Raw genomic sequence first — 17,467 nt, 5'->3', positions numbered from 1 at the left:
CAGTGTATTTATAGTAGTTGGCCGTGATCTTCCCTGGATAAGATATTCTTATCTTATCTTATCTTTGGGAGTCTTATCTCTATCTTTTGTGGAACCGCCTTTCCTAGGCCTTTTTCGGCCTTTAGGTTTTGGGCTTCGTTCCTTTTGATGGGCCTTCTTCTTTATTTGTCCGAGGTCCGACCTCAGGCGTGGGCCTTTGGGACGAGGTCGGACCTTCTGCGAACTTCCCGAGTTTGGAGAGCTCGGTCAGGGTATGAACAGTGCCCCTGTCCGAGTTCGTCCTTTTGAGAGGTCGAGCTCGGGCATAGTCGTTCTTTTCAAAATTTGAAAATGGCCGTTTCAGCATTTATTGCTTTTTACCGTTTCTCCTCGATTTCCGTTCGGGCTTTGTGAAGGCATTATTTATTTGCCCCTTTCCTCATTTTCTTTGTTTATTCTGTTCCCTTTCCCTTTTTCTAGGTTTTTCGCCGCCTCTCTTTCGAGCATCTTCCTTCTTTCTCTCTGTTCTTCTTCTCCGATTCTTTCTGTGCGTTGTTTTTCGGGGTTTCCTCTGCGCCGCTGTTTTCGTTCTTCTTGCATCGGAGCTCGTCGTCTTCTTCCTTTCTCCCAGGTTTGTTTCTTGTCTTTACTTTTGCTGTGCACATATGCTGGGGTTGCCCCGGAAAGAGGCGCCGCCATTGCTTTGGTTGTTTGTATGTGGGGGGGGCTCTTTTCTCTTGGTACTTTGTTTTCGGGTTTACTGCATTTTTCTTCTAAAAGAACTTTTGTTTTCTTGCTTCTGCTGAATGGGTTTTTTGCTGTCTGCCTATTTATGTGATTTTTGGCTTGCTGTTGTATTCTTCTTTGTAGGCAAGATTTTTTATGTCTCGAAAGGTGTTTCAAGCAATGTCGACCAAGATTCCGAGTGGTCTTGGTTGGGTAGATCCTGTTCCTCTAAGGGTCCCTTCTGTTGTAGATTCTGAGTATCTAGTTAGGTTCCGTAGGGAGTGTAGTATTTGTGAGAACAGGGAGTCTGAACGGGATTATGAGCTAGTAGCCCCAGAGTCCGAGGAGAGAGTGTGCTTCCCGCCTTTAGAAAGTTCCGAGAAGCTATTCTTTTATGCTTACGATTGTTTTTTCTCTAAGCTGGGTGTACGACTTCCTTTTACCGACTTGGAGTCCGAGGTCCTTTGGTCTTGTAACCTTGCCCCTACGCAACTCCATCCAAATTCTTGGGCGTTTTTAAAGCTGTTTCAACTTTTGTGTCAGTTTTTGGGCGTCTCCCCTTCTGTTTCTCTTTTTTCCTATCTGTTCGCGTTGACGAAGCCGGGGTCGGGTGCTGGGAAGGTGTCTTGGGTCTCTTTTAGGGCTAACCAGGGGAAGAAGTTTTGTACCTTGTATGATGAGTCGTTTCATGATTTCAAGAACTACTATTTCAAGGTCCGGGCTGCTGGAGATGTCCGACCTTTCTTTCTAGATGAGAGTGGGGAGCCTTCTTTTCCTCTTTGTTGGCAGGAGAATGTAGTGTCGGTTAAGTATACTTTTGAGAGTCTAGATGAGGTAGAGCAGGCTTTTGCGGGTGTGTTGAGCAGTTTATGGGGTCGGGCACCTCACTTGGACACGAAGAAAATGTTGGGAGATCCAAGCCTTCTCCGTTCCGAGTTAGGTAGTTCCCGACCTCTCCGAGCTTCATCCTTTTAGTATTTTGCCTGTTTTGGTGGAATTCCTGTTTGTGATAATCCCTTTCTTTTTGTTTCTGCAGAGATGTCTTCTCAGGCGGATTCCATGAAGTTTCTTCGTCGGTCGAAGAAGTCTGCGGCTGCTCGGAATATCGAGGCTGAGGTTTCTGCCTGATCTTCTCCGCAGAAGACTACCGTGGGTGTTCAGACTCGGTCGAAGACCATTCCGACTCCTCAGTTCCGAGCTATAACTCAAGATCCTCCGACCTCCGGACCCGGTCACCTTTCCCCGTCTTCGACCTCGGGTCCTCCCCCCAAGAAACAAAAGACCTCTCAAGAGCTTGCTGGTTTCAATGATAAGGATTTTGACGCTCTTGGTTGGATTGAGCAGCACATTCTCCCCCAGACCTTTATTTCTACTGATGATGCGTCTATGGAGCATCACTTTCAGTATATGGCGCGGAGCTGTGTTCGGATGGCTAGTCTTCATGCCGCTATTGCTCGGGAGTTCAAGAAAGCTCCCCTTGGGGCGACCAGCTCCCGACTTGAGAAGGCACGGTCTGAGCTTGATAAGATTAGTCAACTGAAGGCTGCCAGGATTACTGAGCTGGAGGCCTCTTTGGAGGAAGAGAAAACTAGGGCCACCGCGGCTGTGGCGGCGGCGAAGACATCTGAGGAGATGGCGAGGGTGGCGACGGAGAACTATACTAAGCTGTATGCCGAGCTTGTGGAGACGAAGGAGAAGTTGCAGTATGCTCGGGATGATTTTTACGAGCTGGAAGATAATGTGGCCAAGGGTATGGATGCTATGTTTGTGAATTTGAGGGATCAGGTCCGGGTTCTTGCTCCCGACCTGGATCTGAGCTTATTCAGTACGGAAAACATTGTTGTGGAGGGAAAGATTGTTCCTGCTCCTGCCGAGGATGAGGTTCCGGTGTCCGACCACAAGGCTCCGGTGTCCGACCCCGAGGTTCCGGTTGTGAACCCGACTTCACCTTTGGCTGAGGATAGATCTGGTGTGGAGGTTTCAAACCGGGATGACGTTGCCGTCGATGCAGTCCCGATATCTATGTTTTAGCCTGCTGTCGATGTGGAGTCCGGAAAGGGCCTCGATCCTCTGTAGTCTTGTACTTCTTGGTGTTTTGCCCGATCTGTGGGCTCTTTTGTTTTTGGATGGTTTCTGTTGAACACTTTGGACACCTTTTGTTTTATTTAGCTACTTGTAGTAACTTTATTATGCGGTGTTTTTTGTTCGCGCTTGACTTTTTGTTTCCGCTTTTGTGCTTTTTAGTCGTTTTCGGATAACAACTTTTTAGCTAGCGTTTTGACTTCTTGTTTTCGCTTTTGTGCTTTTTAGTTGTTTTTGATTAACAACTTTTTAGCTAGCGTTTTGAAACTTCTTTCGATTTCGTTCTTTTCGCTTGTACTTTTTAGTTGCTTTTTGTAAAGCAACTTTTTAGTAAGCGTTTTTCGAAATCTTGGTTCTTGCCGTTTTAAGGCTTCTTTCTTGGGCCGAGCTTTTTCTCGGACATCGGGTGCTCGAGTACCTCCTTTTTGTTAGGTCCGACTTTGTCGTTGGTCGGTTCTTCTGAGTTATTTCTGTAATCTCTTTTTATTTGGCTTTTTGAGCCATTTTAGAGTTACTTTATAACTTTTCCCTTTGTTGGGTCCGACTTCGTCGTTTGGTCGGCCTTTTTAAGTTATTTTTGTAACCTCTTTTTTATTTGGCTTTTCGAGCCATTTTCAGGGTTACTTTATAACTTCTCACATTAATTTGAACCTCGTCGCTTTATCTTTGCCGACCTTGTATGGTCTTTTGGCAAATGATTTTTTGCGTTTTGCCGAGCATAAATTAATGCGCCTTGGTGGGGTACTTTCTAGGATTTGCTTCATCATGAGGAAGAGAAAATAGAGAAATTTGATTAGTATTAAAAAAGAAAGAATATTTACAAAGTGTTTACCCTTTAGGTCGGGTATCCTGCTTAACCGGGTGTCTCATTAAAAAACCCTTGTAGGGAAAAAGAGTACACCTCGGGTTAAGTTTTTCTAGCTGTAGTACCGTCTTAGATTACAGGCGTGCCAGGTCCTGGGCAGCTCATTGCCTTCTAGGTCGGATATTTTGTAGTAGCCTGTCCCTAAGACTTCTGTTACCTTGTAGGGCCCTTTCCAATTTGCGGCTAGCTTTCCTTCTCCCGACTTTTGTGTTCCGATGTCATTTCGGATTAGAATCAGGTCGTGAATGGAGAAGCTTCGCTTTATTACCTTTTGATTGTATCTGAGGGCCGTTCGCCGTTTTAAGGCTTCTTCTCGAATCCGAGCTCTTTCTCGGACCTCGGGGAGGAGGTCGAGTTCTTCCCTTTGTGCCTGCGGGTTATCTTTTCGTTGTAGAAGATGGTTCTAGGTGACCCTTCCTCTATTTCAATAGGAATCATTGCCTCCATTCCATAAGCTAGTCGGAATGGCGATTCTCCCGTTGTAGAGTGTGGGGTTGTCCGATATGCCCATAGCACCTGGGGGAGCTCTTCGGCCCATGCCCCTTTGGCCTCTTGGAGTCTTCGTTTTAACCCGGCCAAGATGATTTTATTTGCAGCTTCTGCTTGCCCGTTGGCTTGTGGGTGCTCGACTGATGTGAATTGCTGTTTGATTTTTAGTTCGGCCACCAATTTCTGAAAACTTGTGTCCGTGAATTGTGTTCCATTGTCTGTTGTGATGGAGTAGGGGACTCCGAACCTTGTGACAATGTTTTTGTATAGGAATTTGCGGCTTTTCTGAGCCGTAATGGCGGCTAAGGGTTCAGCTTCGATCCACTTCGTGAAGTAGTCGACCCCTACTATGAGGTATTTGACTTGCCCCGGTCCTTGTGGGAACGGGCCGAGTAGGTCGAGTCCCCATTTTGCGAAGGGCCATGGTGCAGTGATGCTGATAAGGTCTTCGGGTGGTGCCTTGTGAAAATTGGCGTGTTTTTGGCAGGGGGGCATATTTTCACAAACTCTGTTGCGTCTCTTTGCAAGGTCGGCCAGTAGAACCCGGCTCTGACTACTTTTTTGGATAGTGCCCGAGCTCCGAGATGGTTCCCGCACATGCCTTCGTGGACTTCTTCGAGGACGCTCTTCGTTTCTGAGGTCGGGACGCACCTAAGGAGGGGGTTTGCGAATCCTCTTCTGTATAATACGTCGTGAATTAGTGTATAATTCTGGGCGTCTTTCGTGAGTCTTTTAGCTTCCTTTCTTTCGGCGGGGAGAGTTCCTGACTTCAGGTAGCTGAGTATGGGGGTCATCCATCCTTGCTGTTGGTCGGATATATTTAGCGTTTCTTCCCCTCTTAGCACGGAGGGAGATCGTAAGGTTTCCTGGAGGAGACTTCTGTTGTTGCCTCCGGGCTTGGTGCTGGCAAGCTTTGAGAGGGCGTCTGCCCGGGCATTTTGTTCCCGAGGTATGTGCTGGATCTGTATTTCTGAAAAGTGGCGTAATTGTGCCTGTGTTTGGTCCAGGTATTTCTTCATAGTCGGGTCTTTGGCCTGGTAGCTTCCATTGACTTGTGATGTGACGACCTGGGAGTCGCTGAAGATTGTGATTTTCTGGGCTCCGACCTCTTCGGCTAGTTTTAGGCCTGCTAGTAGGGCCTCGTATTCGGCTTGGTTGTTCGAAGCCTGGAACTCGAATTTTAGGGATAGTTCTATCCGCGTTCCTTGGTCGCTTTCGAGTATAACCCCTGCTCCACTTCCTGTTTTGTTTGAGGACCCGTCAACGTACAGGTTCCATAAGAGTGGGGTTCCAGGGGTCTCAGTGTATTCCGCGACGAAGTCGGCTAGATACTGAGATTTTATCGCAGTCCGGGCTTCATAGTGGAGGTCGAACTCGGACAGTTCCACCGCCCATTGTAGGATTCGTCCTGCCAGGTCTGTTTTTTGTAGGATGTGTCTCATGGGTTGGTTTGTCCGGACTTTGATGGTGTGGGCTTGAAAGTAGGGGCGGAGCCTCCGAGCTGTGAATACTAGGGCGTAGGCGAATTTTTCTATTTTCTGATAGTTTAATTCGGCCCCTTGTAGTGCTTTGCTTACAAAGTATATGGGGTGTTGTCCTTGGTCATTTTCTCGTATTAATGCTGAAGCGATTGCTCGATGTCCGACCGAGAGGTATAGTACGAGCTCTTCTCCTTTTAGAGGTCGGGTTAGGATTGGTGGCTGCCCGAGGAATTCCTTGAATTCTTGAAAGGCTTTTTCGCACTCCGGGGTCCATGAGAAGGGTTTCCCTTTCTTTAGGAGTGAGTAGAGAGGTAGTGATTTTATTGCTGATCCTGCCAAGAATCTTGATAGGGCGGTCAGCCTTCCATTCAGTTGTTGTACTTCTTTGACACACGTCGGACTCTTCATATTGAGTATTGCTTGGCATTTGTCCGGGTTTGCTTCGATGCCCCTTTGAGTCAGCATGAAGCCTAAGAACTTTCCGGCTTCTGCGGCGAAGGTGCACTTTGTCGGGTTAAGTCTCATGTTGTGTCTTCTGAGGGTGCCGAAGACACTGGTGAGGTCGGTCAGCAAGTTTCTGTCTTCTTGTGTCTTTACCAGCATGTCGTCTACGTACACCTCCAGTTGTAGTCCGATGTGCTCTGAGAACACTTTGTTCATTAGCCTCTGGTAGGTTGCTCCTGCGTTCTTCAGCCCGAAGGGCATTACTACGTAGCAGTAGTTTGCCCTTGGGGTTATGAACGAGGTCTTTTCTTGGTCAGGTCCATACATCGGGATTTGGTTGTATCCCGAGTATGCGTCCATGAAGGAGAGATATCTATAGCCTGAGGCTGCGTCTACTAAGGCGTCGATGTTTGGTAGCGGATATGGATCTTTGGGGCAGGCTTTGTTGAGATCCGTGTAGTCGACGCACATCCTCCATTTTCCATTTGGCTTTTTTACTAGGACCACGTTTGCGAGCCATAAGGGGTATTTTACTTCCCTAATGAACCCTGCATCTAGTAGTGCTTGTACTTGTTCTTCTATTGCTTGCATGCGTTCGGGCCCGAGCTTCCTGCGTCTTTGTTGGACAGGTCGGGATCCTGGGTACACTGATAGCTTGTGGCATATCAGATCGGGGTTTATGCCTGGCATGTCGGAGGCTTTCCAGGCGAAGAGGTCGGAATTCTCCCTTAAGAGGTTTAGGAGTTCCTCTTTTAGGCCTGCCTCGAGATTTGCCCCTATGTTTGTTATTTTTTCAGGTGTGCTCCCAATCTGGACTTTTTCGGTTTCTCCCTCTGGTTGTGGCCGAAGATCTTCTCGGGCTTGAACTCGTCCGAGTTCTATCGTGTTGATCTCTTTCCCTTTTAGGCTTAGGCTTTCGTTGTAGCATCGCCGTGCTAGCTTTTGGTCGCCCTTTAGGGTAGCGATTCCTTTTGTGGTAGGGAACTTCATACAGAGGTGTGGGGTCGAGACTATGGCTGCCAGTCTGTTTAAGGTTGGTCGCCCAATGAGGGCATTGTATGCTGAAGTGACGTCGACTACAATGTAGTCGATGCTTAATGTTTTAGATTGCTCGCCTCTTCCAAAGGTAGTGTGTAGCGAGATGTATCCTAAGGGATGGATCGGGGTGTCCCCTAGCCCAAATAGGTCAGTGGGATAGGCTTTTAGCTCTTTTTCCTCAAGTCCGAGCTTGTCGAAGGCCGCTTTGAACAGGATATCTGCTGAGCTTCCCTGGTCAATCAGGGTTCGATGTAAGTTGGCGTTTGCTAAAATAACGGTGATCACCATTGGATCGTCGTGCCCGGGTATTATCCCTTGAGCATCCTCTCGGGTAAATGAGATAGTGGGTAACTCGGGCAGGGGACTGTCTTCTCGGACATGATAGATTTCTTTGAGGTGTCTTTTTCGCGAGGATCTGGATGCTCCTCCGCCTGCGAAACCTCCATTTATCATGTGAACGTGTCTTTCAGGGGTTCGCGGGACTTGTTCGGCCCGACCTTCATTGTCTCCTCGTCTTCTCTTCCTGGTCTCTTCTCCTTTCTCTGCTATGTATCTGTCGAGCTTTCCTTCTCTGGCTAGCTTTTCTATAACATTCTTTAGGTCGTGGCAGTCGTTGGTAGAATGACCGTAGAGCTTGTGATATTCGCAGTATTCGGACCGATCTCTCCCCGCTCTTTTGTGTTTTAGAGGTCGGGGTGGTGGGATCTTTTCGGTGTGGCATACTTCTCTGTAGATGTCTACCAGGGAGACTCGGAGGGGGGTATAGTTGTGGTACTTCCGTGGCTTGTCCGAGTTGGGTTCTTCTTTCTTCTTCTGTTCTCGATCTCGATCTCGGAGTGGGTAGGTTGATTCCTTCCTAGAAGAGTCTCTTAGCTGGGAGGTTTCCTCCATATTGATATATTTTTCTGCCCGCTCCTGCACCTCGTATAGGGAGGTCGGGTATCGTTTGGAGAGGGATTGGCTAAACGGTCCTTCCTTTAGGCCGTTTGCCAATCCCATGGTAGCTGCTTCAGTGGGCAAGTGTTGTATGTCCAGGCAGGCTTTGTTGAATCGCTCCATGTATTCTCGGAGAGTTTCTTGGTTACCTTGTTTGATCCCGAGTAGACTGGGGGCATGTTTTGCCTTGTCCTTTTGAATGGAGAACCTTGTTAGGAATTTCTTAGTTAGGTCTTCGAAGCTGGTGATTGATCTCGGTGGCAGGTTGTCGAACCACCTCATGGCTGACTTGGTGAGAGTGGTGGGGAAGGCTTTGCACCGAATCGCGTCGGAGGCGTCGACTAGGTACATTCTGCTTCTGAAGTTGCTGAGGTGGTGACTTGGATCGGTGGTGCCGTCGTAGAGATCCATATCGGGTGGTTTGAAGTTTCGCGGTACCTTCTCCTTCATGATCTCTTTTGTGAAGGGATCATGATTGCCTTCGGGGGTGGTGTCGCGTTCTGTTCGATCTTTCAGGTTGGCCTCTATTTTCCGTAGTTTTTCTTCTAATTCTCTGCGCTTGCGAGCCTCCCTTCTCAGATCTTGTTCGGTTTCTTTTTGCTTCTTTATGTCCTCTTCGAGTTGTTTCAGTCGGTTTTGTTGTGCCCGGACTGCTTCTAGAATTTCCGAGCTCTTTTCTCTTTCGGGATTTTGTGGATCTTTGTTTGGGAGTGATGTACTTGGGCGATTCTGTTTGTTTCCTCCTGGAGTGCGTGGTGATAGAGGGCTGTCCGGTCGTTCTCCGGTGTCAATTTCCTCCTCTTGTTCCGAAGCAGCGTGGTCATTGTTGAGAGGATCGTCCGCCATGGTAAAGGGATGACTTCCAGGTCCCCGGCAACGGCGCCAATGTTCCGAGGGTTACCTGAAACGTGGAGCTCGGTCGTCTTGGTGAGACCCGAGGTGAGGGTTCCGTGACCCGAGCTTGATGCGCTGAGCGGCGGGTGGTTGTACCTGCAATGACACTCCGATGCTTAAGTTAGCATGGGTCCAAGCAGATATGTGTAGAATGTAGAATGTGTGTTATACCTGGGTGCTCCAGTGTATTTATAGTAGTTGGCCGTGATCTTCCCTGGATAAGATATTCTTATCTTATCTTATCTTTGGGAGTCTTATCTCTATCTTTTGTGGAACCGCCTTTCCTAGGCCTTTTTCGGCCTTTAGGTTTTGGGCTTCGTTCCTTTTGATGGGCCTTCTTCTTTATTTGTCCGAGGTCCGACCTCAGGCGTGGGCCTTTGGGACGAGGTCGGACCTTCTGCGAACTTCCCGAGTTTGGAGAGCTCGGTCAGGGTATGAACAATATGCTTCTAGAGGAACTTTATCACTGTCTTAGTGTCATTAGTGGGTGTTGCAATTGCCTCTACCCATTTAGATACATAGTCTACTGCCACTAGAATATAAGTGTTTGAATATGATGGTGGGAAAGGCCCCATGAAGTCAATACCCCACACATCAAACAACTCAATCTCTAAGATCCCTTGCTGAGGCATGGCATAACCGTGAGGCAGATTACCCGCCCTCTGGCAACTGTCAAAGTTACGTACAAATTCTCGGGAGTCTCTATAGAGAGTAGGCCAGTAGAAGCCACATTGGAGAACCCTTGTGGCTGTCGCTCACCTCCAAAATGTCCTCCATATTGTGATCTATGGCAATTCCATAGGATCTTCTGTGCCTCTTCTTTAGGCACACATTTATGGATTATTCCGTCTGCACATCTCTTAAAGAGATATGGTTCATCCCACAAGTAGTACTCTTTGGGTATGAATATCATAGTTTTATAGTTTGCAATGTCTGCAAATCACAGTACTTCCTGAATGGCAAAGAATTGCTCATCCAGAAAGGTTTCAGAGATTTCAGTAGGAGGGAGGGACGCTCCTGCTACTGGTTCTATCCGGGACAGGTGATCAGCTACTTGGTTCTCTGTCCCTTTTCTGTCTCTTATTTCTATATCAAACTCTTGCAGAAGCAACACACATCTTATGAGTCTAAGTTTTGAATTCTACTTTGTGAGGAGATATTTTAGAGCAGCATGGTCAGTGTACATAATCACTTTTGATCCTACTAAATAAGATATGAACTTATCAATGGAATAAACCACTTCAAGCAACTCCTTTTCTGTGGTTTTGTAATTCTTCTATGCGTTATTTAAAACATGGCTAGCATAATAAATGACATGCAGAAGCTTGTCATGTCTTTGTCCCAATACTGCACCAATGGCATGGTCACTGGCATCACACATTAGTTCGAATGGTAATGTCCAGTCTGGTGCAGAAATGACTGGTGCTGTGACCAACTTAGCTTTCAGAGTCTCAAAGGCCTACAGACACTCTGTGTCAAAGATAAATGGTGTATCGGCGGCTAGCAGATTGCTCATAGATTTTGCGATTTTTGAAAAATCCTTTATAAACCACCTATAGAATCCTGCATGCCCCAAAAAGATTCTGATTGCCTTATGATGAGCGGATAATTTGTACGCTTTTTGGCATTGTTTTTAGTATGTTTTTAGTATGATTTAGCTAGTTTTTAGTATATTTTTATTAGTTTTTAGTTAAAATTCACTTTTCTGGACTTTACTATGAGTTTGTGTGTTTTTCTGTGATTTCAGGAATTTTTTGGCTGAAATTGAGGGACCTGAGCAAAAATCTGATTCAGAGACTGAAAAGGACTGCAAATGCTGTTGGATTCTGACCTCCCTGCACTCGAAGTGGATTTTCTGGAGCTACAGAAGCCCAATTCGCGCGCTCTCAACGGCGTTGGAAAGTAGACATTCTGGGCTTTCCAGAAATATATGATAGTCTATACTTTGCCCAAGATTTGATGGCCCAAACCGGCGTTCAAAGTCACCTTCAGAATTCCCAGCGTTAAACGCCGGAACTGGCACCAAAGTGGGAATTAAACGCCCAAACTAGCACAAAAGCTGGCGTTTAACTCCAAGAAGAGTCTCTACACGAAAATGCTTCAATGCTCAGCCCAAACACACACCAAGTGGGCCCGGAAGTGGATTTTTATGTCATTTACTCATCTTTGTAATTCTTAAGCTACTAGTTCCCTATAAATAGGACCTCTTACTATTGTATTTTTATCTGGGTAGCCATCTTTGAGTAGTTTTATGCTATCATAGATCATTGGGAGGCTGGCCTCACGGCCATGCCTAGACCTTGTTCTTATGTATTTTCAACGGTAGAGTTTCTACACACCATAGATTAAGGTGTGGAGCTCTGCTGTACCTCGAGTATTAATGCAATTACTATTGTTCTTCTATTCAATTCAGCTTGTTCTTATTCCAAGATATCACTTGTTCTTCAACTTGATGAATGTGATGATTCGTGACACTCATCATCATTCTCACCTATGAACGTGTGACTGACAACCACCTCCGTTCTACCTTAGATTGGGTGGATATCTCTTGGATTCCTGATACACAATGCATGGTTGTTGCTCGCCTGACAACCGAGCGCTCGCCTGACAACCGAGCCAGCCATTCCGTGAGATCAGAGTCTTCGTGGTATAAGCTAGAATTGATGGCGGTATTCAAGAGAATCCGGAAGGTCTAAACCTTGTCTGTGGTATTCTGAGTAGGATTCAATGATTGAATGACTGTGACGTGCTTCAAACTCGCGATTGTGGGGCGTTAGTGACAGACGCAAAAGAATCACTGGATTCTATTCCGACATGATCGAGAACCGACAGCTGGATAGCCGTGCCGTGACAGGGTGCGTTGAACATTTCTACTGAGAGGACGGGAGGTAGCCACTGACAACGGTGAAACCCTACATACAGCTTGCCATGGAAAGGAGTAAGAAGGATTGGATGAAGACAGTAGGAAAGCAGAAAGACGGAAGGGACAAAGCATCTCCATTCGCTTATCTGAATTTCTCACCAATGACTTACATAAGTATCTCTATTTTTATCTTTATGTTTTATTCATATATCATCCATAACCATTTGAGTCTGCCTGACTGAGATTTACAAGGTGACCATAGCTTGCTTCATACCAACAATCTCCATGGGATCGACCCTTACTCGCGTAAGGTTTATTACTTGGACGACCCAGTGCACTTGCTGGTTAGTTGTGCGAAGTTGTGTTTATGCCATGGTATTGAGCACCAAGTCTTTGGGGCCATTACTAGGGATTATTTGAGTTGTGAAAAGTAGTGATCACAATTTCGTGCACCAAGTTTTTGGCGCCGTTGCCGGGGATTGTTTCGAGTATGGACAACTGACGGTTCATCTTGTTGCTTAGATTAGGTATTTTTTTCAGAATTACTTTAAGAATGAATTCTAGAGTTTCATGATGATCTGTTGAAATCTGGCTGGCTGTGAAGTCATGTCTAATCTTATTGGACCGAGGTTTCAACTTATTATCACAAGAGCTTGTTGATTTCTATCAATCTTGCTGTTGAAGCATTGATCTGCTGAGGCTTGGCTGGCCATTGGCCATGTCTAGTGTTTTGGACCGGAGCTTTCTTTGAAAGCTTGGCTGGCTGTGAAGCCATGTCTAATTCCTGGACCGGAGTCCTAGACTAGCATTGCAATGATTCCTGGAATTCTAATTAAGAATTTTGAAACCTTTATTTTCTTTTTTCATATAATTTTCGAAAAAGCACAAAAAATTACAAAATCATAAAAACCAAAAATATTTTATGTTTCTTGTTTGAGTCCAGTGTCTCATTTTAAGTTTGGTGTCTTGCATGCTTTGTTTATTTGATCTTGGTTCTATTTTCAAGTCAATAATACAGGAAACTGAAGATTCAGTACATGCAACAGAGGAGTTATACAGAAAAAGCTGGGCGTTCAAAACGCCCAGTGAAGAAGGAAAACTGGCGTTTAAACGCCAGCCAGGATACCTGGTTGGGCGTTTAAACGCCAGCCAGGATACCTGGTTGGGCGTTTAACGCCCAAAAGGGTAGCATTTTGGGCGTTAAACGCCAGAATGGATACCATTCTGGGCGTTTAACGCCAGGATGGCACAAGAGGGAAGATTCTGTTTTCAAATCAAATTTTTTCAGATTTCAAAAATTTTTCAAAATCAAATCTTTTCCAAATCATATCTTTTCAATCATATGTTTTCAAAATCAATTTCTTTCCATTTTCAAAGATACTTGCTATCAATTAATGATTTGATTCAACATTTCAAGTATGTTGCCTTTTCTGTTGAGAAAGGTTTAATGTTTGAATCATATCTTTTCTTGTTAGGCAAGTCATTGATTTTTAAAATCAAATCTTTTTAAATTGTTTTTCAAATCATATCTTCTCAATCACATCTTTTTAAAACCATAACTTTTCAATCATATCTTTTTAATCACATCTTTTTCAAAATAGTTTTCAATCATATATTTTTGATTTCTAATTTCAAAATCTTTTTCAAAAATCACTTGATTTCTTTTCATAATTAATTTTCGAAAAAAAAATCTCTTTCCCTCTTCTCACATCCTTCTATTTATGGAGTAACACCCCTCCTCAATGCACAATTCGAACTCTATCTCACTAAGTTCGAATTCTTCTCCCTCTTCCTTCTATTTTTTTCTGTTCCTCTGACACCTCAAGGAATCTCTATACTGTGACATAGAGGATTCCATACTTTCTTGTTCTCTTCTCTTTCATATGAGCAGGAGCAAAGACAAAAGCATTCTTGTTGAGGCTGACCCTGAACCTGAAAGGACCTTAAAGCGAAAGCTAAGAGAAGCTAAGGCACAACTCTCTGTAGAGGACCTAACAGAAATCTTCAAAGAAGAAGAACCCATGGCAGCCGAAAACAACAACAATGCCAACAATGCAAGGAAGGTGCTGGGTGACTTTACTGCACCTACTCCCGACTTCTATGGGAGAAGCATCTCTATCCCTGCCATTGGAGCAAACAACTTTGAGCTTAAGCCTCAATTAATTTCTCTAATGCAACAGAATTGCAAGTTCCATGGACTTCTATTGGAAGATCCTCATCAGTTTTTAGCTGAATTCTTGCAAATCTGTGACACTATCAAGACTAATGGGGTTGACCCTGAGGTCTACAGACTTATGCTATTCCCTTTTGATGTAAGAGACAGAGCTAGGATATGGTTGGACTCACAACCTAAAGAAAGCCTGAACTCTTGGGAAAAGCTAGTCAATGCCTTCTTGGCAAAGTTCTTTCCACCTCAAAAATTGAGTAAGCTTAGAGTGGAAGTCCAAACCTTCAGACAGAAGGAAGGAGAATCCCTCTATGAAGCTTGGGAAAGATACAAACAATTGATCAGAAAGTGTCCCTCTGATGTGCTTTCTGAATGGAGCATCATAGGTATTTTCTATGATGGTCTGTCTGAATTGTCCAAGATGTCTTTGGATAGCTCTGCTGGAGGATCTCTTCATCTGAAGAAGATGCCTACAGAAGCTCAAGAACTAATTGAAATGGTTGCAAATAACCAATTCATGTACACTTCTGAAAGGAATCCAGTGAACAATGGGACAAATCAGAAGAAAGAAGTTCTTGAGATTGATATTCTAAATGCCATACTGGCTCAGAACAAAATATTGACTCAGTAAGTCAATTTGATTTCTCAAAGTCTGTCTGGAATGCAAAATGCACCAGGCAGTACTAAGGATGCTTCATCTGAAGAAGAAGCTCATGATCTTGAGAACCCTTCAATGGAAGAGGTGAATTATATGGGAGAACCCTATGGAAGCACCTACAATTCTTCATGGAGAAATCATCCAAATCTCTCTTGAAAGGATCAACAGAGACCTCAACAAGGTTTCAACAATAATAATGGTGGAAGAAGCAGGTTTAGCAATGGCAAGCCTTTTCCATCATCTTCTCAGCAACAGACAGAGAATTCTAAGCAGAACCACTCTGACTTAGCAACCATGGTCTCTGATCTAATCAAAACCACTCAAAGTTTCATGACTGAAACAAGGTCCTCCATTAGGAATTTGGAGGCACAAGTGGGACAGCTGAGCAAGAAAATTACTGAACTCCCTCCTAGTACTCTTCCAAGCAACACAGAAGAAAATCCAAAAGGAGAGTGCAAGGCCATCAACATGGCCAAACATGGAGAGGATGAAGAGGCAGTGAATGCCACTGAGGAAAACCTCAATGGACGTCCACTGGCCTCCACTGAGTTCCCTAATGAGGAACCATGGGAATCTGAGGCTTACACTGAGACCATAGAGATTCCATTGGAATTACTTCTGCCATTCATGAGCTCTGATGAGTATTCTTCCTCTGAAGAGGATGAATATGTCACTGAAAAGCAAGTTGCTAAATACCTTGGAGCAATCATGAAGCTAAATGACAAGTTATTTGGTAATGAGACTTGGGAGAATGAACCTCCTTTACTCACCAAAGAACTGTTTGACTTGTCTAGGCAGAGATTATCTCAAAAGAGACAAGATCCTGGGAAGTTTTCAATACCTTGTACCATAGGCACCATGACCTTCAAGAAGGCTCTGTGTGACTTAGGGTTAAGTGTAAACCTCATGCCTCTGTCTATAATGAAGAAGCTAGGGATCTTTGAGGTACAAGCTGCAAGAATCTCACTAGAGATGGCAGACAATTCAAAGAAACAAGCTTATGGACTTGTAGAGGGTGTTCTGGTAAAGGTTGAAGACCATTACATCCCTACTGATTTCATACTCCTAGAGACTGGGAAGTGCATGGATGAATCCATCATCCTTGGCAGACCCTTCCTAGCCACAGCAAAGGCTGTGATTGATGTGGAAAGCGGAGAATTGATCATTCAAGTGAATGAAGAATCCTTTGTGTTTAAGGCTCAAGGATATCCCTCTGTCACCATGGAGAGGAAGCATGAAGAGCTTCTCTCAAAACAGAGTCAAACAGAGCCCCCACAGTCAAACTCTAAGTTTGGTGTTGGGAGGCCACAACCAAACTCTAAGTTTGGTGTTGAACCCCCACATTCAAACTCTAAGTTTGGTGTTGGGAGGTTCCAACATTGCTTTGAGAATCTGTGAGGCTCCATGAGAGCCCTCTGTCAAGCTACTGACATTAAAGAAGCACTTGTTGGGAGGCAACCCAATGTTATATTTTATCTATTTTCCTTTGTTATTTTATGCTTTCTGTAGGTTGATGATCATGAGAAGTCACAAAATCAATTGAAAAAGCAAAAACAGAAAGAAAAACAGCACACCCTGGAGGAGAATTTGCTAGCGTTTAAACGCCAGTAAGGGTAGCAGTTGGGCGTTTAACGCCCAGTCTGGCACCATTCTGGGCGTTTAACGCCAAAAATGGGCACCAGACTGGCGTTAAACGCCAAGAAAGGGCAAGAACCTGGCATTAAATGCCAGAAATGGGCACCGGCCCGGCGTTTAATGCCATAATTGGCAAAGGATGCATTTTTGCACGCCACTTGGTGCAGGGTTAAATTTTCCTTGACACCTCAGGATCTGTAGACCCCACAGGATCCCCACCTACCCTACCACCCTCTCTCTTCTTCACCCATTCACCAATCACCTCAACCATCCTTCATAAAACCCCACCTACCTCACCATTCAAATTCAAACCACTTTCCCTCCCAAACCCACCCTCCCATAGCCGAACCCCACCCCTCTCTCCACCCCTATATAAACCCATCTTCACCCCTTCATCTTCACACAACCTAAACACTACTTCTCCCTCTTTGGCCGAACCACAAAGCCACCTCCATCTCTTCTATTTCTTCTTCTTCTTCTACTCTCTTCTTTCTTCTTTTGCTCGAGGACGAGCAAACCTTTTAAGTTTGGTGTGGTAAAAGCATTGCTTTTTGTTTTTCCATAACCATTTATGGCATCCAAGGCCGGAGAAACCTCTAGAAAGAGGAAAGGGAAGGCAAAAGCTTCCACCTCCGAGTCATGGGAGATGGAGAGATTCATCTCAAAGGTGCATCAAGACCACTTCTATGAAGTTGTGGCCTTGAAGAAGGTGATCCCTGAGGTCCCTTTCAAACTCAAAAAGGGTCAACTTTGATCAAAGGTTGGACCAAGTCCTCATAGACATTTGTGAAGAGGGCACTCAATGGAAGAGAGATTCAAGAGGGAAGCTAGTTCAACTGAGAAGGCATGACCTCAAGCCCATCACTAAGAAAAGGATGGAGCAAACAAGAGATCCCACTCATCAATAAATCCCTGAGATGCCTCAAGGGATGCACTTTCCTCCACAAAACTATTGGGAGCAAATCAACACCTCCCTAGGAGAATTGAGTTCCAACATGGGACAACTAAGGGTGGAGCACCAAGAACTTTCCATCCTCCTCCATGAAATTAGAGAAGATCAAAGAATCATGAGAGAGGAGCAACAAAGACAAGGAAGAGACATTGAGGAGCTCAAGCACTCCATAAGACCTTCAAGAGGAAGAATAAGCCGCCATCACTAAGGTGGACCCGCTCTTTAATATCCTTGTTCTTTATTTTTCTGTTTTTTGAA

General features: G+C 45.0%; 1 non-coding gene across 1 annotated transcript; it reads right to left on the bottom strand.

Annotated features, from left to right (window-relative positions):
• Window positions 1-14,223: 14,223 nt before the first annotated feature.
• LOC130959316 (small nucleolar RNA R71) lies at window positions 14,224-14,331 on the bottom strand. Its single transcript, XR_009078408.1, has one exon. It is a non-coding gene; the product is annotated as a small nucleolar RNA R71 (small nucleolar RNA).
• Window positions 14,332-17,467: the final 3,136 nt, after the last annotated feature.

This window comes from Arachis stenosperma, chromosome 10, assembly GCF_014773155.1.
Source record: "Arachis stenosperma cultivar V10309 chromosome 10, arast.V10309.gnm1.PFL2, whole genome shotgun sequence".
In the NCBI taxonomy this organism is placed as follows: Eukaryota; Viridiplantae; Streptophyta; class Magnoliopsida; order Fabales; family Fabaceae; genus Arachis; species Arachis stenosperma.
This window is presented reverse-complemented; position numbering and strand designations above follow the sequence as displayed.